Source organism: Schistocerca gregaria, chromosome 3 (genome assembly GCF_023897955.1).
Source record: "Schistocerca gregaria isolate iqSchGreg1 chromosome 3, iqSchGreg1.2, whole genome shotgun sequence".
NCBI classification, from domain to species: Eukaryota; Metazoa; Arthropoda; class Insecta; order Orthoptera; family Acrididae; genus Schistocerca; species Schistocerca gregaria.
In genome coordinates, this window is record NC_064922.1 from 186,640,461 (window position 1) to 186,666,267 (window position 25,807).

At 42.3% G+C, this 25,807-nt stretch overlaps 1 protein-coding gene and 1 non-coding gene across 3 annotated transcripts in view; one reads left to right on the top strand and one right to left on the bottom strand.

Moving 5' to 3' along the window:
- Positions 1-25,807, bottom strand: part of LOC126355024 (fibronectin type III domain-containing protein 5) — a 1,528,277-nt gene that overhangs the window by 1,130,712 nt on the left and 371,758 nt on the right. The window lies entirely within an intron of this gene.
- On the top strand, positions 17,403-17,477 carry Trnat-ugu (transfer RNA threonine (anticodon UGU)). Its single transcript has one exon. It is a non-coding gene; the product is annotated as a tRNA-Thr (tRNA).

Here is a 25,807-nt window from a genome sequence, read left to right on the forward strand (position 1 = left end):
TAATAATAATAGCTATATCGGAATGAGCTTCTCATACATGTCCTGAAGGCCTAAGGGTGACGACCGGCCGCCGTGTCATCCTCTGCCTCCCGTCGTCAAGCGGATGTGGTATGGTGGGCGATGTGGTCAGCACACTGCTTTCCTGACAGTTTAGCCGTCATCCCAGACGGTGAAGTGTATCAAAAGGAGAAAACTAGATAACGACTAGAAATTACTGACCCGTACGTATCTTCATGATGCAGAAGTCCAACTACTTCAAGACATAAACAATAAAAAGAAGGCGAATTAGGAAAATTATACCTGACATGAAACTTGTACCTTCTTTCATGGTGAATGTTGACATAAAAAGAAAAAGGGCATCCTAATGATGGTATATGTCAGGATATTTAATGCGGCTACGTATCCAGGCACAAAAAAAGCTGGAAACTTAATATACGACGAGTTTCGTTATACTATCAATAATTTTCAAAATATAGCGAAGACAATGCATTGGATAACGTACTCGGAACACGCAAAACTCGAAGAAAGACCGATGTAGCCGCAAACTGAATGGTAGGAAGAAAGTGTACTTTAGACGAAACTTGGTGCGTTGATTTTTTCCTATATCTTTGTAACTGTAGTGTTAGAGTGTGGTGAATATTCAATAGACTGATTGTACTATACGGTCTGCTTTACACACGCAAGAGTGTAGGGTTTCACAATTCAATAAATGAAGAAAGAAATAAAACTATAAATTAATATGTCCATATAGGAACACGTATGGAAATTCATTTCACATGTAGTGTTGTAGGTGAGTGATACAATGACAACGTTACAACATTACGTATATTTGCAAACATATAAAATGGGCTTCCGAGAATGTGGGCGTGGAATGAAACGAACCTTACATCTGTATGACTTTTTTTTTCGGTCATGAGCCTTTTGATTGTTTGAAGCGGCCCGCCAAGAATTCCTGTGCTATATCAACCTTTTCACCTCAGTGTAGCACCTGCAAACTACGTCCTCAATTATTTGCTTGACGTATTTTTGCCCTCTACAGCTCTCTCTACTACCATGGAAATTATTCCCTCATGTCTTAACAGATGCCCTATCATCCTGTCCCTTGTCCTTATCACTTTTCCATACAATCCTTTCCTCGCCGATTCTGTGGAGAATCTCCTCATTCCATACTTTATCAGTCCAACAAATTTTAAACATACTCCTGTAGCAACACATCTCTTCACTTTTTTCCTGTTGCGGTTTCCCAACAGTCCATATTTCACTTCCAAACAACGCTGTGCTCTTCCTCAAATTAAGGCCAATGTTTGATACTAGCAGACTTTCTTGGCCTCAAATTCCCTTCTTACCAGCGGCAGTACGGTTTTGATGTCGTCTTTTGCTTCATCCGTCACGGTTTATTTTGCTGCCTAGGTGGCAGAATTCCAGTCCTAATGTTATGATTCTCGTTGTTCTCATTTCTACTAGTTCTCATTACTTTGGTCTTTTTTCGATTTACTCTCAATCCATATTCTGTACTCATTAGACTGTGTATCGTTCAGCAGATTCTGTAATTCTTATTTACTTTCATTGAGGGTTGCAATGTCATCAGTGAACCTTAAAGCTGATATCATTACACCTTGAATTTTAATCCCACTCTCGAATTGTTCTTTGATTTGTGTACTTGCTTTTTCAACGTTCAGATTGAACAGAATCAGCCTTAGACTACATCCCTGTCACACACCATTTTTAATCCGAACGTTTCGTTCTTGGTCTTCCTCCATTATTGTTTCCTTCTCGCTCTTTTACGTGTTGCACATTACCCATCTTTTCCTATAGCTTACTCCTATTTTTATCAGAATCTCGAACATCTTGCACCATTTCACGTTATCGAAGGCTTTTTCCAGGTTGACAATTTACAAAAACTTGTCTTCATTTTTATTTAGTCTTGCTTCCGTTTGCAACCGCAACCCCAGAACTGCCTCTCTGTTACCTTTACCTCTCATGAAGCCAAACTGATTGAAATCTGATAGGTGCTCAACTTTCTTTTCCATTGTCCTGTATGTTATTCTTGTCATCAAATTGGAATTATGAGCTCTTTAGCTGACTGTGAGAATCTCGCGCTTGCCAGTTGTCAGAATCTTTGGAACTGTGCGGATGATCGTTTTCCGAAAGTTAAAATGGTATATCAACAGACTCATAAATTCTACCCAACAATGTAAATGGTCATTTTCAGCCACTTCCCCTAACGATTTTATAAATACTGTTGGAATGTTGCCAGTCCCTTTTGCCTTATTCGAACTTGAGACTTCCAAAGATTTTTTCTCTAAATTCTGGCTCTAATATTGTATCCCCTCTCTCTTCCCTGTCGACTCCTGTTTCTTCTTTTATCACGTCATTAGACAAGCTTTCACCCTCATAGAGCCTTCAGCGTACAACATCCACCCATCCGCTGCCTATTCTGCGTTTAACAGTGGAATTCCTATTTCACCCTTAATGTTACCACCCTTACTTTAATTTCACCGATGGTTGTTTTGACTTTTCTGTGTGCTACGACGTTACTTCGAAGAATTATTTCTTTTCCGATTTCTTCACCTTTTACCTTAGTATCCTGGTACTTCGTATTTATTTCAGTCTTAAATGACTTGTTCTTTTATGTACCAATTCTCCATGAAAATTTTTGTATTTCTTTCATCGATCAGCTACAGTATTTCTTCTCTTTCCAGCTTCTGTGGCTGCCCTTTTTAGAGATTTCCATTCCTCTTCTACTGAACTGACCACTGAGCTACTTCTTATCGAAGTATCTACAGCCTTGGACCGATACCCTTGGAGAAATTCACTCGTATAGCTTCATTCCGTAGTAATTCCGTATCCCACTTCTTTGCGCACTGATTCTTCCTGATTAGTCTCTTAAACCTCAGCCTACGCTTCGTCGTTACTAAAATGTGATCTGAGTCTGTATCTGATCCTGGATAAGCCTTATAATTCAGCATCTTCTTTCCGAATCTCTGTCCGACCATAGCGTAATCTAACTAAAACCTTCCCTTCCATCATGGCTTTTCCCAAGTACAATTCCTCCGATTGTTATTCTTAAACAGAACATTCAGTGTCACTTGCTGAAATTTATTGCATGTCCGTGACACTTTTTCTCTATTTGGCGACAATACAAAACTAACTGCTATTCGTTGAACTTTATCGGTGTTCTCCGACAACCTTATCTTGTAAGGATCCCATTCTGCACAGCGTTTTCTTGTGCAGTATGACAAATCTATAATGTTTTCTTCATTTTTACTGGGAAATCCCTGTTTCTCTTTAGAACAACAATTTTTGTATCGAAACCTGAATTACATATTGACAATTCGTTTCCCTATAAATTCTGTTTATTCTTAAGAAACACATAGGAAGAAAACTGTGTGGAAGAAAATCGTTCCATTAGTTACCCAGCCCCTTGTATATCCACTCTTAATTTCGTTACGTCTCAATGCTTCCTGTTTGTAGGGGAATCAAGTAAGACACTGATCGCGTACGAGAAAGAAAGCTATTATTATAAGGTAATTTTCGATAGGTATGCAACACACCTAACACACAAGGGCAACGTTTTTACGACCTAAACTGACCAGAGGTACCAGTAAAACTATAGTAATCTACACTTACTTATGGTAGTCTTTTATAGTCTACAGTAGTTTCACAAGTCTAAGCATATATAATGTACCTCACGGCAAACATTTTGGTAATGTTGCACTGCGAGAATTGTGCCTACTAGTATACCGTTAATCAGAGTTGCATTAAATGCCGCATTATTCCGTATTTAACATTCATATTGATCGATGATGACAAATCTATTGGAATTACATTGAGTTACTCGCCCGAAACCTACATACTGCTGGTTTCATCAGCATCACTATCATAATCAAATTACACCGTCACGATCCGTATGAGAAGAAATAAAAGTTATGAGGTTTTCAGATGACACTGTAATTCCGACAAGGCTTGAAAGGAGAATAGAAGATGAACATCAACAAAAGCGAAACAAAGATACTGTAATGTAGTCAAATTAAAGCAGCTGATGGTGAGGTAGCTTAGGAAACGTGACTCTTATGGTGCTAAATAAGCTTTACTATGTGCGGAGTAAATAACAGATGGCAGCCGAAGTATAGAGGATATAAAATGGAGACTGGTAGACTGGCAAAACAAAAAGTTTCTGAAGAAGAAAAATTGCTTAACTCAGACACTAGAAGTCTGAAATGTGGTGCTACAGAAGAATAGGGGAGAAAAGAAATTTGCGGCACAACCTGACAAAAAGAAGGGATTAGTTGTTACGACAATTTTTGAGGAATCAAGGAGTCACCAGTTTAGTATTGGAGGATCGTGTGGAGGGTAAAAGTCGTAGACAGAGGCGAAGAGATGAATACAGTTATCAGATTCAGAACGATGTACCTTGCAGTATTTATTCGGAAATGAAAAATCTTATGCGGAATAGAGTAGCATGGAGAGCTGGATCAAATCAGTCGTCGCACTGAACACAACAACAACAACAACAACAAAAACATCTGTATGGATAACATCTGTACGGACAACATCTGTATGGACAACATTTGCTGCATAAAGACCATTTCAGGGATTTTCCACGCTTTATGATCTGTGTTCGGGCAGCTCCTGATTGGGTTATACACCCCAAAAAAGGAATGAACCTGCGTTAATTCCTCTAGTACTGTATACTGCATTCAGAGGTCTGACACTCACTCAGAAATCATTCTTATACCTACAGACTGCTTTCATCGTCTTATGAAATATTACAAATAAAATGTATGCCGTTAATTAACACAGGAAACCGTAAGTAATAATAGTAATAAATCTTCGAATGAATGACTGCAGCATCTGAAACTCACACAGTTCTTGTATAACACTACACTACACGTGTTCAGATGCGTTCGGGTACTGCTGTTTGCAGGAGTGACAACTGCCAGCTGACTTTTTAAACGGTCGACTGCAATGAATTCAATGGCGTTTCACATGTGGAAACTTCAGAAACTTTTCTCACATCACTTTGTGTCAGTCGAATGTATTTAGCAAACTTAGTCTGCAGAAACATTCAGTAAAATGATTCACGAGTGTTTCCGAACCATTTCATTGCGTTGTACGGCACTGATGGAAGACACGCCCATGAGTCTGTAGCATTTCACGCAAATGATGTTTAACAACTACCGAGTACTGTTTGCACGCAGGTTGCCCTCAGCCCTCGTGCGGCCAGTTGAGGAGTTACTTGACTGAGCAGTAGCCGGGAGATCGGTGTACTGAACACAAGCCCATCCATACACGCATCCAGTGATGCCTGTCGACGAAGGCTGACATGGAGATCGATCGGCGCCATTGGACCTTGCGAGACGTGTTCGGAGGAAGAAAGAGAGAGAGAGAGAGAGAGAGAGAGAGAGAGAGAGAGAGAGAAAGAGAGAGAGAGAGAGAGAGAGAGATAGAGATAGAGATAGAGAGAGAGAGAGAGAGAGAGAGAATTTTTCAACAACTGGTACGTGGTTCAAGAAGATTGCACACGGCACTGTAATCGCAAGAAATTCGGAAACATTAAGAGTTGGTTTGTACGAATTGTATTCCAGTGCGTGTTTTAGCGGTACTGTCAGTAATGTTAATTTCCTAAGCAGTTTTTTCTGTAGAAGCTGTGTTCTGACTGTTAATGTTGCTAGAGGCAACATTTTTACCACGTAAGTAAATAACATATGCAATTTTCATTTCCGATAAATGAAACTAGTTTCAAAATGGGGACACAGAAAAATAAAAGACCGAGGACAGAGGAAACAGTAACGTATGATACAGTCAACCCACAGTAAATTGCCTGTGATGTACAAGTTTCGTCATACCTTAGGGAACAGAACCATTTAATTAAAAGTAAACTCTATTGTTTCCACATATAGTCCATCTAGTTTGAAATATAATGGAGTACTGCGTAATAGTCATCAGATACGATGGAAATTTAGTATACATATCAGGCAGTGTCAGTCACAAATGATAAAACGCAGAATTAATAAACATAACTTAAACGCAGAAGCGGCCTTAGCAACTATTCCTCGTTGTACTGTCAACTTCTCAATTAGTTTCCTGAAGACTGTAAATGCAGGTAGAAAGTATTATAGCTTTTGATGTTTCTAGACTCACCAGGTGCCTTTCCTGTTATGATCCTTATTCAGATTTCGTATGAATCCTTGGTGCATTTAGTGTGAAGTTAACACGTGTAAAAACTAATGGATTTAATGTGGTTCACGCTGGCACAGCGACAGAGTCTAGAATAAGGGTTGGATTTTATCATTTTACGTACTGAATTCACATCTGCGAAAGCTGTGGCCGTTACCACTACATTCCCAGGCAACGTTTGTTAGGATACAGTTAGATGTTGCTTTCTCATGTGTGGGAGATGATGTATGTGGCAACAATGTCTGTGACGAACGTAGTTTGAAAATGCTCAAGGGAGCGAAATTAGCTAACAACGTAATAAACATGAAATAAAGTGTTTATTTAAAAAAAAAAGCATCCTATGTAGGACAATGAGTTTCCTCAATATATCCGTACTGACTGTGGGCCCATACAAACAACAATAAGTTTTATTTCGTTTCAAGTTTCCATTGTGGCTAGACAAAAATTTGTCGACACTGACGGCCTGAGTTTTAAATTTCAGAAGTGAATCCTGAGAGTTCATCTCTTGTGTTTCAGTAAAACTGCACCGCATGAGGCAAATTTGGTGCCTTTTCCTCTTCTGAGGGGAGATAAACTATAATTTCATAAATTTAGTGCATCACTGTGAGATTTACATTAAATATGCAATAAATCTGGTTGTGTAATTTTTACTTCTCAGCGAGTCTTTAGGTACGATCACCGAAATTCTGCTGTAAAAAAGAGCATAAAAACCACTCGCATTTCATAGGCAGCTTCTTGAAAAGAACCGAGCGAGGTGGCGCAATGGTTAGCACAGTGGACTCGTATTCGCGGGGACGACGGTCCAATCCCGCGTCCGGCCATCCTGATTTAGGTTTTCCGTGATTTCCCTAAGTCGCTTAATCCAAACGCCGGGATGGTTCCTTAGAAAGGGCACGGCTGATTTCCTTCCCCATCCTTCTCCAATCCGAGCTTGTGCTCCGTCTCTAATGACCTCGTTGTCGGCGGGACGTTAAGCAGCTCTTCCGCGGTACTCGCTTCTGTCGTTTCTCTCTAGGTTTGTTTTGAAAATCTTTTTTCATGAATTCTGGATAACATGTTCCCAGCATCTGTTTCTGTTTAGATCTGTTTTATCATGCATTCAGTCACCTTGTAATTCATTCCTAATGTCTAAATCTCTGAAGCGTTTGTTTCTGATGCTGCAATACGTTTAATATTCTCTACGACAGCTGTCGTAAGGAATATTAAACTTGTTGCAGATAATCTGTAGCTTTCGTTTTCAAGATGTCATATTAAGGCGTGTAGTATGCTGCGCGCTTCATCTATCGAAAAGAAATATCTCATTTCCGCAGCCTGGAGCATCTTTTTGCGTGGGAACACAGTTTCCGGTCAATTGAGCATAGTAGGTACTAGGATAATTTTGTATGAGTTCAGTCGTGATTGTTACTACACTATTTCCTTATGCCACACTGACCATTACCGGGTATTGCAGTACGACCTAATTTTGTTTCTTTCCGGCAGTGAATATGGCGATGGTCGGTGAACTTTTGACGACAACCACCATCTGTGAAACCATTCCGTTCGTACAGTTGGATCATAATGTAACAGGCCAATACAGAGAGCAGACTGCACCAAGTCCGATAAACATCCTAGTACGTTCTTATAGGCGCAGAGAAGAACAATTTGTTAAAGCCAGAATTTTAGCACGCAGCGACGTGAACACGACGTCATCCTGCAAAACGAGAGTGCCTACAGCATACTTAACTTGATGACGTAGAAGAGAGGACGACACCTGGTTTCCAAGAATATTGAAATAAACGTATTTGTTCATTTTCGGTAACCTAATTGAGTGGCCCCATTCATGGTACAAACAACATCCTTAAAATATTACGGAGCTCCCTTTGGTCTGACCAACAGATCCCTCCGCAGTGTTCGGTGGGAAACTAGTTTAGGCGCCGGTGAATTCTCTGACAAAAACATTTGGAGCCAAGAATAATTAAAAATGTTTTAAGAAACTGTTAAAATTTTCTGAAAAGCTTTTCGGTAGCCGCATTAGCTGTTAGTAGTTACTTTATTGCAGGATCAGACACAACCGGCTTCTCTACTCGGGTGAACACATTTATGAAGAAGTACAATATAAATTAGAAGATAAAATAATGCTAGAAATAAGGCAATTAACCGTGATGACAGGGGAACGAATGCATAAGTATTTTAACAGTGGTTCGTTAAAAGTACACTGTATCCCAACTTTCGGGTAGCGTTAGAACTGCCAGAACCGCCTAAATTGGATGGTTACAAGATGAAACATCAAAAATTCCGATGGGCAGCAGGCTCAGGCAGTGTACATCAGCACTGTAAGCCTCGGGTACGGACCCAAAAAGGGAGATGAAGTACGATCCTTGAGGAAAACGGTACAGCATAAACCTGTGCTTGGAAAGAAAAACATGAAGATTCACTCACCAGTGACGAAAACTCAACAAGAGGAGGAGGAAGACATTAGTGTTTAACGTCCCGTCGACAACGAGGTCCTAGAGGCGGAGTACAAGGTCGGATTAGGAAATGATAGGGAAGGAAATTGTCCGTGCCCTTTCTAAGGAACCATACCGGCATTTCCCTGTAGCGATTTAGGGAAATCACGGAAAACCTGGGTCAGGATAGCCGGACGCGTGTTTGAACCGACGTCTTCTCGAATGCGAGTCCAGCATGGAAAGCTCAACAAATGCCCCCAAGAGTCATATGGTGGGGACGTAACTATTCCTGAAGTAGGAAGGACAGGCGCTGACTGACCATTGTCAGTGCATCTGCCTTGTGTGCAGGAGACCCGGGTTCGAATCCTGGTGCGGCCCAAATTTTCAGCTTTTCCCGTTAAGTTAAATCAATCTCCACTCGCAGCCCGAAGTCTGCAGTTCCTTTGTGTTATTGAAACTGTCGGCACGGAGTTTGCTGAACATAAGTGGCCAATAATAAGTACGGAAATATGCCGGTTGTAACCTGGGAGTCAAGGAAGGCAGGATTCGGTTACGATTGGAGACGGGACCGTAATCAGTTACTATTGGTACCCTTTTGCAATTACACACATTTATTATAAAACGGTAATTCCAGACTCAGCTATAAATAAAGGAATCACACGCTATTAATGAATGAATAAACAACTGTGTAATTAAGAGTGCCTTCAGTGCATTACAATTTACCAAATGAGCATAAAATACAGACACAACAAATAATGTTTTAAAAACGAGCCAATGTGATCACAAGTAGAATATTAAGGCAAGTAACCACAATCACGGCTGAAGGTCATTACGCCAAGGACGGCAATTATAAAAAAGTTTAACCAAGATATTGTAAAACAGCAATGAAATAGCAAAGGTTAATTTAAAAATACAGGCAACTGATCATCAAACAGGTGAGACAAAATGATGGTAAACTTGGTAGCACAATCATTTAAACCTACTGTTACGCCAAGAATGGCAATTGTACAAAAAAATTACAAACATACAATGAAACAGGAAATACAATAATAAAACACAAGGGCCAGTCACAGAGGGTGCACCAGGGATCGACCTCTGAGCAGGTCCGGCAAAACTCTTTCGCAAGCGATAAGATAGACAGCCTAGAGTTGCATTCACTTCACAAGATGGTAACTCAGACTAGTGGCAGTCTAACGAATGATTTACGATAATCTTGCTGAGGCTACCTGAGGTCCAATAAACCAAATATATTGATGTAAAAATACTCCAATGCCGGAACCGGCGGTCTGGACTCCACTCGCAGACTACTGTGCTTAGAAGGCCTGGAATGAGAAATGGATGACTACCACCAGAGTAAAAGAATCGTCAACCAACCTACAATCAAGGAAGCTGTCAAAACTACAGGCAGCAGAGGCAAGGCAAGGAAACGTACACTGCCGTTACATACACTAACTCCCAGGGCAGGTAACTGGGGCATTAGTGGCCACGAGGCAGGAAAAATACCGCTGTTTGAACTTAACAAATAGCAACAAATTGAACTCAATAAATAGTAATTAGAAGTCCAGGGAAGCTTATCAGATCCGTTTTCCCTAAGCACTCCACTCGCTGCTCTACGCCTCAGCAACGCTATGAGCAGCAACACGAACCGAAGTCACTGGAGAATCACAAGATCTCACAGTGGTGGAGGTTTCTCTACTCGAATCAAAAGCTCGCAGGATCCGGTTTACGAAGAGGTCGTGCACCCTTGTGACCACAGGCCTTCGATCTGGCAGTCCATGTGCACCACAATCAGTCACAGAGTGTTCACCTGGCTCCTCGTGAGTGCCGAACTGCACACTGACTTGACTTGGAGGAACAACAAAGAATGGGCCACAGTTACTACATATCGATAACCGCCGCTGCCGCCACTACCAGAGAGGCAATGCTTGCGAACCCAAATGGCTCCAGTCAACACCAGAAGAAGACAAACAACCGCAACCATGTCAACTAAACCATTAAGTCTGGCCTGCAACAGAGGACGGAAACCTACAAACAGCACCAACGTGAACCGCAGCACGGCTCACTGGTAGAGTGGGTAGAGATGGAGACGGAAGAAACATGATTACCTACGATCCTGTTGCGGCATATTTCCGTACTTCTTGATGGCCGCATCTCCCGATCACACTACGCGCCTGCAGTTACGTCTACTGCGCTGTTAGGTAGTCTGGCCTTCCTGCTTCACCAGTAGTAACGTCTCCACCACGTCGCTTTGGCAGAAATTTGTTGAGTTTTCATCGCTGGTGAATTAAATATTTTCTCTATCCAAACGATGTTTATTCCGTATGATTCTCCTCCGGGGTCACATTTCTTCTTTTTTACGTCCATGCCTGCAGCTCACAGTACTCATGCACACTGCCTACACCTGTTGCCTGTTGCCATCTTTGAAGTTTCATCTTGTAACCTAATTTACGTGGTTCTGGGAATTTGAACGCCACCCGAACTTTGGGAGATCGTGTAATTGTAACGAAACGAAGTTAAATTAGTTTTGTATTTGTTCCGCTGTGTTTCTGGTTAATGGCGTTATTTTTATAATTATCATACTTTCTAATGCATATAGTTTTTCGTAGATGTATACATCTGAGTATGCGATTACATCACAGCCGGAGTGGAACTGCTAACAGCTAATGGGCCTACCAAAATGTTTTTAGTAGATTTTAATTGTTACCTGAAATTTTTAAAAATATTTAAGTCATGTATCTCACCTGGGAATGCCCAAATTGTAAAATCATATCAACTTTGAAACCGTCACTGACAAAGCTTAATAAACACCCTCCTCCTGTCCCTGTCATTTACGATATTTTAACGACCATCGTGCTTACGGAACAATACTTGGCTGTGAGTCGTACACCGTTGCCTGTAGACACATTCGACTGTTCGTGTTAGTTAGGCGCCTTTGTTCACTTTCTGTTACTGGGCGCTCCTTTCTACCCGTCTGTTATGTCTTGACGTCGACTCATCTCACTGAGCTGATTCCAAGCAATGACTGACACTCAAGTTTTATTTCCATTGCACGACTTCAGCGGTGCAAAGCAACGTGAGATCCTAGTACTAGTTTTACACTAAGCACATTTCTCCAAAGTGACCAGTGTGCTCTTTTGACTAGGTGCCTAATATTTTATCGTCAGAGCTTATTGTCATCTCAATTTGTAAACGCGGCCTTCAATGCGAAAATATTAAGATGAGGAGCCGCAAAAGGCAGGCCAGGTGAAAAGCAGAACATGTCATTCAGAGAAGCTTTGGATATAACATTTAAGTTCGAGAAATGACCTAGTGGGAGTGTCACAACATTTGGTTGGAGGTACCAGTGCGTGTTGAGAGCTACCGTATGGGCAGGATGAGGGCTGATGAGGAGCGATTCAACCAACGATCGTCATACCTCGAGAAAGGCCGAACTTTCCAAACCTGTGCGGCAGCATTCGTGGCAACTGAGTGCAACCGACTCCATTGGCCGACACTACTATCATCGTAAACGGGTCAACAGAATGTTTGTTTCCTTCAGCCGATTTAGGTGACTTTCGGATTTTCATTTCATGCCTGGTTAATCTCTGCTCACAGGGTGACACGTTAGCACAAAACGTAAAAGAAGCAGTTAGAGATCATACCTTCCATGTGTAATGGTGACGAAAACTGCCATTTGGTTGTAATTGTATTTATTTCCTTATGTCTGGGGCTGTCAGCAAAGTGGATGGAAGGAAATTTCGGATAAAGTATGGGGAAGTAAGAAGACTGAACGAACTGTAAGGGCTTCTGCCACAGGGGAACATATATTTAGCATTTCATGATGTCCTGTTCGACTACTAAGGTATGTAAAAGAACTGCTGTGAAGCAGCAGAAAGGTACGGCCGAAAGTAACACTGTGAAAGAGAGTCGTGAATCGTGTCTTAATCGCTCAGCAGGAAAAACAACGCCTGTGAAACGTTAGGTTCTGGGTTCGAGTTCCAGTGTGGCGCACAGTTTTCATCTGCCAGGAAGACTCATTAGAAACATTAATTTTAAAGCGTATATTGGAACTTGCCACAACCGCCAAGGACCCACATGGAATAACTGAGGCACTGAGAGAACAAGTGGATTAAGCTCCGGGAAGTCAGTATAGGGGAAACAGGCCTAATAATAAGGGCTCACAAAGAATGTTTTCAGTGATGCATTGCAGCCTTCTAACATGCGTACGATGTAACTGTGGTGTCATTCAACAATATTCTGACGTAGATACATAACAAACTTTAATTTTATAGCAGAATACTAGCAGTTTTGTTGTAGCTTAGTCCATTTTCACTCCGATTAGTTGAACGCTCTTAATGAAATGTCCGTCAGTACGCTGTATATTCGTGCTGTTCATTGCACAAAGCCCATCATAGATTGAATGTCACGATAGTATACATTATTATTATACATTGTACGGATTACAAGGAACATTTTGTATTGGTTTCTATAATTTGAAGCACTATATTTCATTTCAAAATTATGCATAGGCAATGTTTATACAGCATTTGAAGACACTTTTAAATTTTTTGTAGAAATATGATGAATTGGGGGTACATACGGAAGCAATTTGAGCTGATCATTCTTATTTGCCTCTGTAATTACATGTCCATTATGACAAAGCAGTTCGAGATTGCTGATGCATGTGGATGTTCGTTTGGCCACATCAATTTCCTGAAATGGCTCTTGGCTTTTGTTCGAGTATTTACACTATATTTTGAATCCATTGGTTGCTTCAAACCACAGCCACTGTATGTTGAACCGTTGTACTTTACAGTTGCCAGAAGACATTTTTAGATTCGTGATGTTTCCTTGGAGCTGTTTTGTTGAAAGAAATATTCCGCATTTGTATTCATTACCTTGAGCTAATTTCTTATTTTGGCACTCACTACCACATCAAACCAGTGTTTAGGAAGGTAAATATTAGGAAAATTGTTTTTTCGCTTCTGAACCAAGACAAAATGCTGACCACAGGGCAGGTACGAGTGTACGCTAATTAAAAATTTTCATCTGTTTCCTTCACAGAGATCTCTGAGCTGCTTACAATGTATTGGCACAGCACAACTTTCATGTTTCTATTCAGGCCTCCACACTAATCAGAGTACATAATTAGTTTTTCAGTACTGACAAAAGTGCGTATGAAATACAGCTAACGCCAACCAATTTCTTGTGGCCCTCTCGACGCAGTGGATTCATTCAACAGAAACATGTATGCAACATCATTATGCTTACTGTGGATTTCAAAGCAATATGTCCACAACTGATGTTCGTAATAGCAAACTCCAGTTGAGATGACTGGTGTAGGCAAAGTTTTCACCAAATCAAATGTTATCACTGTAACGTTACCATCTGATTTACTAAGCAATGTATACCATGCATCTTCAGCTTTTTGCTGATGGAATTCATATTCTGCAATTAACTCAGTTCTCTCCTTATCATTATCGGCAGCTCTTATTTTTACCTGAAAAGCATTGCATGTTCCACAAGAGTCGGACACTAGTGGTTGAAATGACAGATTGCAGTTTTCACAAAAAATGTTGTGGAAAATAAAGTCAGTAACGACCATTTGCTGCTGTGCACAGTACAGTCAATACGTTATTGATAAATTTAAGTCTCATCCTAAATACTTTCTACCGTTATCTTTATGATACGCATAATGGCTTTCATAAGTAGGAAATTTTTCTATGAAACGTTTTACTACCTCAACTTTGTGGAGAGGTGTTTTACCATCGGGTTTATCTTTACCTTTACCATCAAGAGAAGGGTTGCTTTTTCCACCTCTGTTCTTGGGTGCCTATCAATTCTTCCAGCAGATACGTCTAAAGTATTCTGAAAGAATCATTTTCACACTGTAGTACCGGATCCATTTGAGTTGAGCAAGTGGTACAATTTTGTCTTCTCTCTGTGTGAATGTTGCTGACCTACGTAAGACCGTGCTTCACCAACAACTTAAATCAAGGTGAACAGGAATGCCGATTGCATGTCATGGCTGCTTAAATTATAAAACTCATTGAACATTTGTTCCTGCCGTTATTAGTTGATGATTTTGAGACACTCATACCTACACGAAAACTCGCTGATTGTCTGCAATTCCTTTCGAGGTACAAGGTTACCCTTTCGGTTGGCATACTATTGACCTAGAGCTCTTCGTTCCTTTCTAACGTTACGAAGCCATTTATCTTCGTTTTAAGGCGCTTCTTTCCTCGGCTCCGTATCACGGCATCGTCGTTTGTCTCTGGCACGTCCTCTGGAAAAGTTGTTGCTGCAGCCGTGCTCGGTCTCGCTTCTCCCGTCGCTCCCCCATCGGACGCACACATCTCTGTAATAAAAATATCCATCCCTCAGTGAGGCGGCATGTCAAGGACTGCGCGGCTCCTGCCGCCGGAGGTTCGAGTCCTCCCTCGGGCATGGGCGTTTGTGTTGTTCTTCGCTTAAGTTAGTTTAAGTAGTGTGTAAGTCGAGGGACCGATGACCTCATCAGTTTGGTCCCTCACACACATTTAAACATTTTGTACATCGCTCAACGCTAAATTAATAACACGACAGTAATGGTCAACGTGGGCATTGGTCTCCACAGGCGAAGCCATTGCACAACATGGCCGGCTGTAAAATATTGTTGTACACAACATGAAAAATGATGGTAACTCGACTATACATATATAAAAAAAATGAATTATTCTTTCTATATCGTTGTGTTTTCGTACGGAAAACAATCTGCTATTTGTGAACAAAGTCACCGTTCGAGGTACCTCTGGACGTCTTTGAATATGAACATGTTAGTGTACATTCGACAATGTTCTCCGGAAACAAAAGGTAGGAACAAAACAACAACTAACTTTGCAATTGCTCCTCCACGGTTTTCGCAGGGGCTCCAGTGCTGAACAACTGACATACACTTACACTTGATCACTGGTCCATTACAATGTTCCATGCTGAATACACAAGTCCATTGTTCACCGGCATCACGTGCAGTGACAGTGGACGAAGAGCGCAGACCACAAATGGACTATGACGCGTAGTCCACTCTACTCTCATAGGTATCTATTGGCGACTGAGTGCAACAGCAATGTCTACGTTACTAAGTGAAACAAACCTTCAGATGAACGATCAGATGAACAGGCATTGCATAATAATCGTATACTGTTATCACATCATGCCGATACTTAAAATGCACAAAAAATGTGGGTTAGTCCGCTTATGCTCTCAGTGCCTGAATTACACACATAATTTTCCACTCAGGTAATCGACGCTGAAAATGAGCACTAATGTTGTTTTCTTGCTTCTCGTGAAACAGGAGTAAACCATTAACTTCTTCCCCCACCCCCCACATCCAAAAAAAATGCCTATTACTTAAAAGTAACGAAACGGTATCAAACATATCATTACTTTACATATGAATTAATGTTTTAAGCATGTAAAACCTTAATGGTTGAAGACGCAAAAGCCTAATTATGATGGTTTGATTAATTTGGCATTATCCACACATAGAATAATGAAAAAGTGAAATCCAAAACTAATAAAAAGTGAAAACCCCGGCATATGTTTATGTATTTTGTATTTGGGTGTGTACATTTGGCGTGGTGGGGGGGGGGGGGGGGGCAGCGGCGTTAAGTTTGAAATTATATGTAAAGTTTTTTGGAAGTGGCTAAGTGCTCTCATTCTCAAATACTGGATGATTTTATAGTCTGGGTAATCTGCGCACCGGTAGGTACACTGCCCCAAGACACACAGTTTCTAAACTTAATGCTCGTGTTATTGTGTTAAACCTTTAGCGCAAGATTATACCTCTTAATGAGTAGATTGTGATTGTGTTTTAATTTTGAAATGCGGTCAATAACTGTAATAGATACGGGAAGCTAAATTTCCCTTGCCCCTGGAAATTGTTATATAGGCAACCTGAAACTGTTTCTGCCTCGTAATGTAGCTAATGCACTTGTTCCTTTTAAGAGATTTAACTCTTGAACACCTGCTTTTCCTTCATGTCTTCTCCTCCGAACTGTATAAATTTCATCGTTCTTAGTTTACCTCCTGTAGTCTCATGACCAGAAAGCATTAAAATGGCTTACACTACAGGAAAAGCCACACTTTATAGGGCGCCCGATGTGGGCACTGGTCGATCTAGAGTTTTGGGGATGGTTCTGTTCCACATTTAGTGGAAATAGTTTTGCTGGTTGACCGCAGCAGATTTCATATCTTCCTCTGGTTTTACAGTCAGAGGCAGCTGCTATCTACCGAGAATTGGCTACATCGACAGGTTGCATACAGGAGCGGCGCTTACACGCAGGCTGTGTGCAGTGTAAGGATAGTGGGGCTCGGCCTGTGAGCTATGGAAACGGACGTCATGGTGGCACTTTTGCTGTAGGTCACTGTGTTACCTTGATTTGAGGGTGGAAAGGGAAATTTCGTGTGGCAGTAACAAATGTTCATACTTGAGATGGTGGGACTGGGAGTTTATGGAAAGAATAACCTTTTGGTCATATTGAACGGGTGATGAACTGGATTCGGAGATGGAAAATGACATAATGTAGGCCTGTAATCATTGTCCGAAAGCAAAGATACCATATTCATATAGTTAAGGCTAACAGGCTACTGACTTTCTTCTGTGCGAATGCACACGCATTGCCCGAACTCTTACGGGACCCGGTAAGATTGTCTGCCGCGAGTAATGAGTGTAATGGGCAGGGGCACTATGAATGTAGTGTGTGGACATTAAGTTGGGAATGTGGGTCTCACGGGGAGCGTGCAACGGATAATCCATGCAGTCGCACTATCCTCTGTGCCCTCGATGGCTCAGATGGATAGAGCGTCGGCCATGTAAGCAGGAGATGCCGGGTTCGAGTCCCGGTCGGGGCACACATTTTCAACTGTCCCCGTTGATGTATAACAACGCCTGTCGGCAGCTTAGGATCTTGATTTAATTATCATTTCATGTAATTATTGTGGCTGTTGTCTTAAGCAACGTAGCCTTGTAGTGTGTTCTGCAGCTACAAATTACAAGGTACTCAACTGTTATTGTACTCTGCTTTCTTTAAGTGATGTCGGTGTCTTGAACTCTTCTCCAAATAACAGGTGTTGACTGCAGTCGTTAGAAGTTCTAATCGTAAATCGGACTTGTAGCAAGACGCGTTAGAGACTTGCCGTGCTCTTCGACCTGTTATTCGGAGTTTTTTTATTTCTTTTCTAGGACTTACCAGAAGCCACAGGGGTGACTTGTGCATAATTGTTATTCTGCACAACGTGTTCTGATTGGACTTTTATTATGTCATCCCCAGTTTACAGAACGCATTTGCCCCTGACCAGGTTTTGAGCTGTATGTGAAGTTGTGTGGTATTAATGGCAAATGGACGCCGTGGTTATTTACATTTTTTTTAATAAAAAAAAGTCCCTGGGATTATTTTAAGTAGAAGCGTTTTGTTCTGAATTTTTTCATCTGACATGCTATGTGTAGTTTACCTGATAAGTTGTCATTGGTTTAAATCTTCTTGCATACAGGTGAAATCAGCTGTGTAGAAAGTTCACCTCCTATGAGACTTAATAACACTAACAGATTTATAGTTTTGCTGAATGTTATGAAACATAACTCATCTTCAGATTGCTATCTAAATGTTAACCTGATTTGCCTTTGTTAAAGACGGAATACTGACCGAATTAGAAAACGGAAACTGAATGCTACTGATAGTTCGACCAACGTCATTGGCAACGCACTGTATATGGCAGTGGTTGGAATTTATATATATCTATCTTTTTTTTTTCAGGTGGAGGCCACAGTCGGGATGTCAGAGAACGTCTGTTATTTTTGTAATTTTTGGTTTCACATAAGTATTTGAGGGTCTACATATTTTAATAATTGTGTTAACAAGATACACGGATTGGATAAAAAGTAGCGGAAACATAGTTATAATTCACACCAGATATATTGACAGAGGTTCATCGCATTACATTAATTCACACCAGATATATTGACAGAGGTTCATCGCACTACATTTCCTCAAAATAGCCGCCCCGCATCTGTATGACCATCCCCTAAACAGGTGATGGCGTCGCACTCTGTCAGTGCGTCCATCTCTGTCGAGGTCTCGGAAGGAGTGCCTTACATCACGGATGATGTCTTCCCTCACGTTGTGGCGCGTGCGAAGAGCACTGAGAAGCAAGCGACAGAACCGTCTGGCACTACAAGCCATCATCCTTTATTACAATGCACTATGCCTCACGTGCAGGAGCTCCTTCATATGAGAGATGGGAGACACTGGAACATCCACTATATGTACCAGTTACGAGTAAGTGCCTTTACAACATGTTCCGCAAAATGAACAAACCTGTTCGTGGCACGCGCTGCAACATAGGAGATCATTCGTGTCATACAGCGGAAGTTGCGAGATCTCAACAGAGATGGACGCACCGAGGTGGTACGACACCTTAGTTATGTATGGGAGGTAGGCGATCAAAATGCAGGGCAATTTGCACTGAGGCGCCAAAGAAACTGGTACAGGCATGTGTAAGCAAATATAGAGCTATGCAAACAGGCAGAATACAGCGCTACGGTCGGTAACGTCTATACGAGACAAGAAGTGTCTTGCGCAGTTGTTAGATCAGTTATTGCTGTTATAATGACAGGTTATCAAGATTTAAGTGACTCTGAACGTGGTGTTATGGCCGGCAACGATGGGACACAGCATGTCCGAGGTAGCGATGAAATGGGGATTATCCCTTACGACATTTCATGAGTGTACCTTGAATATCAGGAATCCGGTAAAACATCAAATCTCCGACATCGCTGTGGCCGGAGAAAGATCCTTCAAGAACGGGAGCAACGACGACTGAAGAGAATTTTTCAACGTGGCATAAATGCAACCCTTCTGCAAATTGCATCAGATTTCAGCGCTGGGATATCTACAAATGTCAGCGAGCGAATCATTCAACCGAAACATCATAAATATGGCTCTAAGCACTATAAGGCATAACATCTGAGGTCATCAGTTCCCTAGACTTAGAACTACCTAAATCTAACTAACCTAAGGACACCATACACATCCATGCCCGAGGCAGGATTCGAACCTGCGACCATAGCAGCCGCGTGGTTCCGGACGGAAGTGCATAGAATGGCTCTCCACAGTGGACGGCAATGGAAACATGCCTGTTCGGACGGGTATCGTTTCAAATTGTATCGAGTGGATGGACGTGTACGGGAATGGAAACCTCATGAATCCATGGACTCTACATGCCAGCAGAGGACTGTTCAGGATGGTGAAGGCTCTGAAAAGGTGTGGGACATGTGAAGTAGGAGTGATACGGGACCCTTGATAAGTCTAGATACGGCCCTGACAGGTAACGTGCACATAATCGTCCTGGCTGATCGCCTGCATCCATTCATGTCCATTGTGCATACCGACAGACTTGGACAATTCCAGCAAGACAATGCGACACCCCAAGTCTCCATAATTGGTACAGAGTAGCACCAGCGGCACTCTTCTGAGTTTAAACACTTCTGCTGGACAACAAACTCCTAGGACATGAAGATTAGTGAGCGTACCTGGGATGCCTTGCAAAGTGCTGTTCAGAAGAGATCTCCACCCCATCATACTCTTACGGATTTATGGAGAACCCTGCAGGATTCATGGAGTCAGTTCCCTCCAGTACTTATTCAGACATTAGTCGAGTCCATGCCACGGCGTGCTGCGGCACTTCTGCGTGGTCGCGGGGCCCCCACACGATGTTAGGCAGGTGTACCAGTTTACTTGGCTCTTCAGTGTATGTTGAGGAAATGTAATATGAGCCGCTAGGCACTATAGTTTGGAACCGCGCGACGGCTACGGTCGCAGGTTCAAATCCTGCCTCGGGCATGGCTGTGTGTGTTGTCCTTAGGTTAGTTAGGTTTAAGTAGTTCTAAGTTCTAGGGGACTGATGGCCATAGATGTTAAGTCCCATAGTGCTCAGAGCCATTTGAACCACTTTTTCTTGATTTGCATCGACTGTAATTGGGCAGACGTTAAATATTCTGGATGAGGTTTACCAATTAAATGATTACATTATAATTTTATGTACTCATATATGTAGGGAGAAATATATTAACCAAGATTGTCTTCAGATTAATGTCATTTCTGTATTTGTTATTAAGTGTGTAGTGGGAAGTGCAACCTAAATGTAAATTAAGGTAGTCCACCACGGTCTTTCCCCCACTGAGTTTTTGATTCTTTGATACTGTGCTTTGTTGTCCACCCGATGAGGATAGGGGAATGGTGTTGACCAGGGTGTGAGACTGGTTGGACTGGGTGATACTGGAATGACTACTTGGGTGAGAATATGTGGCATTACATGATCCAGACGGGAGAATAAGATGTCCCTCTCCACACTATCATACGTTTTAGTGTGACTGTAAGTATTGCTAACACAGTAGGTGATCTGTACCATGTGTTTCCGCATCTTTTGAGACGCACTAAAACATCGCCATAAGCATATCAAAGACTGCTGTTAACTGTTACCAAACAAATGGACCGTTTTAACTTTGTCCTTTGGAGCTGTACTTTTATAATGTGATTTTTGTGTTACATTTTTATATTGGAGCTGTGGTGCCCAAGTCTACAGAAACTCTTAGATTATACATGAAATGGTCACCTCACTGAGACGATCTGTAGATACAGTGTTGTCGCATCGATTACTACTCTAATTTGCTGTCAATAGAGAAGGCGGAGGACTGCGACGAAAGTTCACCGTGCTAGTTAAATGGTGTGATAGGGGATGAGACCGATATCTCGTTACAAACACAAACGTTTCTTTTACAAGGGAGATAACCCGAGCAAGAAGAGACAGGGGACCGAGTGAGTTAATTATCCGCCGGAGGTCTGCTCCTGCAGCGAGGGCTTGTTTTGCATGAGGACGCGGCAGGTCCAGGTGCCGTCCCCCCCTACCCCCTCCCCCACACCGCCCCCCGTGTCTCTGCTTGCGGGCTGCCTGCAGTCGTAAACAATGGCCGCTGCACTGGTTTTATTTGCATACCTTTCTGCCCCCAGCGGCATTTCGCATTACTACTCTCTTTCTCCCGGCACATTCTCTTATTTCGGATAACAGAGTTGAATTAGCAAATGCTATTATACTTTTAATTAAGTTTCTTAAAAGAGCTTTTGAAAGTGGAACCCTCGAGTTAACAGAGGGGTCGAGCTGGAATGCCCTTCTGTTGCCTTGGTTCCAGTACAGAGATTAGATTGTACTGCTTTTACTGCAAAGCCCGTGGGGTCGAAGCTGTATGAAAAAATACCTCTGTACCAGTACTACGGTATCGTTTCAGATTCGACGGGTGTTCAGTAAGCAATGGAGCACATTTTTTTTCCACCAGTTTCAGTTTAAAAAATGCATGATTAGTTGCGACACATCGTGGAATATTCTCGCTTCAGTTACTATGATTTCACGAAGAACCTGTGGGTATCGCTGCTATACGTAACATTCAAAATGACATGTGTAACGAAGTTGCGTTCCAAGCAGGGAGCTGTCATTGAGTTCGTTTTCGTGAAAAACCATAGCACTGCAGATATTCATAGGCGCTTCTAGATGTTTACAGGTCCGCACGGGATAGCCGCGCAGTCAGAGGTGCCTTGTCACGGCCGCCACCGTCGGAGGTTCGAGTCCTCCCTCGGGCATGGGTGTGTGTGTTGTCCATAGTGTGAATTAGTTTAAGTTAGATTAACTAGTGTGTCGGCTTAGATGCCTATGACCTTAAGTAGTTTGGTCCCATAACTCCTTACTTCAAATTTCCAATTTCTAATTTTTACAGAGACATCGCAGTGAACAAAAGCTCGGAGAGTCATTCAGCGAGGCGTCTTACATCACAACAAAGTTGTGTAAACCAGTCCGATCTCACGCGTGTCCGCCGGCTGCACCCAGCTGTGACTCGTGCAATGTTGGAACGTGTGGACTCTCTAATTTGAAATGATCGACGGATCAACACCTCGCTGCACATCTGGACGTCTGTGTTGGTAGTGCCGACACACTGGTCCACCAGCTGGGGTACTCAGACGTGTGTGCCTTCTGGGTTCATCACTGCTTAACCAGAGAACGTGAGGAGGAACGAAGGACTATCTGTGCGGATTTTTTTTTCGAATTATGAGCCTGATAGTGACAATAGTTTGTCGAACATCGTCACTGGCGACGATATATGGGGTCATCACTTCAAACTGGAAACCAAACAGTAATTCATGGAGTGATGGAAGTCTGAAGGTGCGAGACCCGGACGGTTGGCAGGATGAGGAAGAACAGACCACGACCTATTCTTCGCAGAAAAAGTTAAATGCCGCATCCTAAGCCGGTAAAGCCATGGCGACTGTCTTCTGGGACTCTGACGGGGTATTCTGTATGATGCCCTTCATCTCGGTACAACTATCAACTCTGAACTGTATTGTACTGTACACAGGAAATGAAGAAACGATTACAGCGTTTTAGTTGCCACAAAAACGCAAATTACCTTCTCCCTCTCCATGACAACTTCAGACAGCACACAAGTTGCGCTACAGGGAGGAGTTCACAAAAGTTCATTGGGCTATTCTTCCTCATCTACCCTACAGTCCGAATCTCGCACCTTCAGACTTCCATCTGTTTATCTCAGTGAAGAATGCACTCCGTGCGAAGCAGTGCGTGGATGTTGGTGAGTTTATTGATGCTGCATGACGTTGACTCCAACATGGACCGATAGAGTCGTACTAGGCGGGCGTACAGGCTCTTTCATTATAGTAGCGTAGGGCTGTCACATTGAATGGAAATTATGTTGGGAAGCAGAGTTTGGTTGCCAAAAGACTGGGGAATAATATAGTGTATCGGAATCCTGAATAAAACCAAACTACTCCGAGAAAAGAATGGATTGCCTTACTTATTGAACATCCATCGTACGTAACATCCTTGCCAATCCCATAACAGCGTCATTATGGTCTTGCCGATCCCATAACAGCGTCATTATGGTCTGAAGGCCAGATGATTTTCTCCACGGAAGAACAAAAAAGGAATTCACTACCAGCATGTGTGTAAGAGTTACATATGACAAGAATTCAACAGCATAATAAAAATATTATTCAACGTTCATACCAATTCAATATAGATGGCATCAGATTTTATGTCATTTGTTGTAAAGTGATTTTATGTAATTCATGAAATATTTTACAAAGGAAATTGTTCACGCCGGTAAGCCCCATAATCCCTTGAGGGAAAGGCTCACACGACAGAATGGATTTAAGAGCATACCTACAATCCTTCTTTCCACGTACAATACGAGACTGGAATAGAAGGGAGAACCGATAGAGGTACTCAGGGTACCCTCGGCTTGCGGAGTATGGATGTAGATGTAGATGTTTTCAAAGACCAATAATATGATGGTATGTACCTCGATTCGAGAAGTTCGATTGTTTACCGTAAGGCAGCACACTGGCAGTGCGACGGTGTCTGAAGTACGATGGACTATTAGTACAGCGAACATTGTAGTTTCTCTGTACAGCCGCAAGAGAAGATGCGCCGCCACTTGTGAGCTCAAAGACAACAGTAGAAGTGGCATCGTGTTCTCTTTTCACAAGAGTTAATCTTCACCGTATAGAACCACGTTGGATGTATCCGTGTGTGGACACACCGAGGAGAACGAATTTTGTCATACACGGTGTCTCTAAAGTTACTATCCATTTCAATGAAGGAAGACAGTGCTTCAAAAAGCAATTTATAATGAACTTCTACACATATTCTACTGCCCTTTTCCATGAACCCTACCAAGGTGAAAACTACATCCACTACATCTTTCAGTAGTGGGACGAAATGTAGGCCTTAACATTTCAGACGTAATGTGGATCGCTGCTTCCCTGATACGATTCTGTGGATCAGGCAGCCCATTCACTTCACAAGTGTATCCTTTGCACTTGTCGTACACTAACTCAAGAAAAGTCTAAAAGAGTAAGCCCAATGCCAAGGTGACGCTCTGCCTATCCACCTCTCTGGAACGATTCTGTTCAGGTAATCACGGATGAGTTGTGCAAATTGTGAAGGTGCACCATCATGCTGAAACACAACTGTATCCCGTATGCCATCATCATGAACCTGCGGTTCGAGGAACAGTCTAACACGAGGAGGTAACTGTTACCTGTTGTTGACATTTCGGTGAAGAAAAATGGGCTATAGAGTTTTGCTTTTGTCATATTGATCTTTGGTGTATCATGTTGCCACTCCGGTACCTCATGAGGTTCTTCATGTGCCCATATTCTGCTGTTGTGTCGGTGCCCTTCACCATAAACGTGGAACGTGGCTTTATCGGAGAATGAAATGTTGTCCACTAAGATTCCTGGACATCATAACACATTGCCCGAATATAGGTGTAATCCTTGTCGTGAATGTGATAAGGACCTTTTCATAGAGCGAAACGTAGGGTTTCCCACACCGTGTTGGCAGGAACATTCAGTTCCCTACTGAGGCGTCGAGTCGGTGACTTCTGACTCACTGGCAATTTGAACCTGCTGCACTGTTTCTGCCGATACACCTGGTCGTCTATTACGTGCCTTTACTGCCGGTATCATTAAAGTAGTTCACGAGCAGACGAATTAGTGCCCTTCATGGGGCTGGTTATGGAATTTACGGATAAATTCCACTCTAGCGTCTTCATATGACAATACGCGTACCCGTGTACAAACAATGGGAACACGTGCTTCTGTGCAAAGCATCTTGCACGAAGGTACCAGTATATGAAGAGAAAGGAAAATCAAATTCTCGTTTTCATGGAAATGGATAGCGCCTTTAGAGAAACCCTGTATTTCGTTCATTGGTGTGATACGGACACAGCAGATGTCGTGACAGTAAGAGGTGCCAATGAGTACACAGTACGGTCAAGTCTGTTTCAGGAAGCCGGTGATTCGGACAGCACCCTCTATTCTGCTGAGGTGTTAAGTCTAATGGCACGTACATCTGCGTTCTTAATGGCGTTATTTTTCTACAATATACAGAAACACCACATGTTGCCCATGCTTTTCTGGCCTACGTCGACACAGACGCTGTTCGAATGCTGCCCTAGCCTAACATGTTCTGCAGATGTCTCTCTCACCCACTAGAAACATCTCGTCTTAGTTTGACGAGGAGTTGGCACATCGCTGCTCACAAGCCACTGCAATTGATGAACTATGGCAGTGAGTTGAAGCAGCATGAAACGATCGATGAATCCGTAACTGTTAACT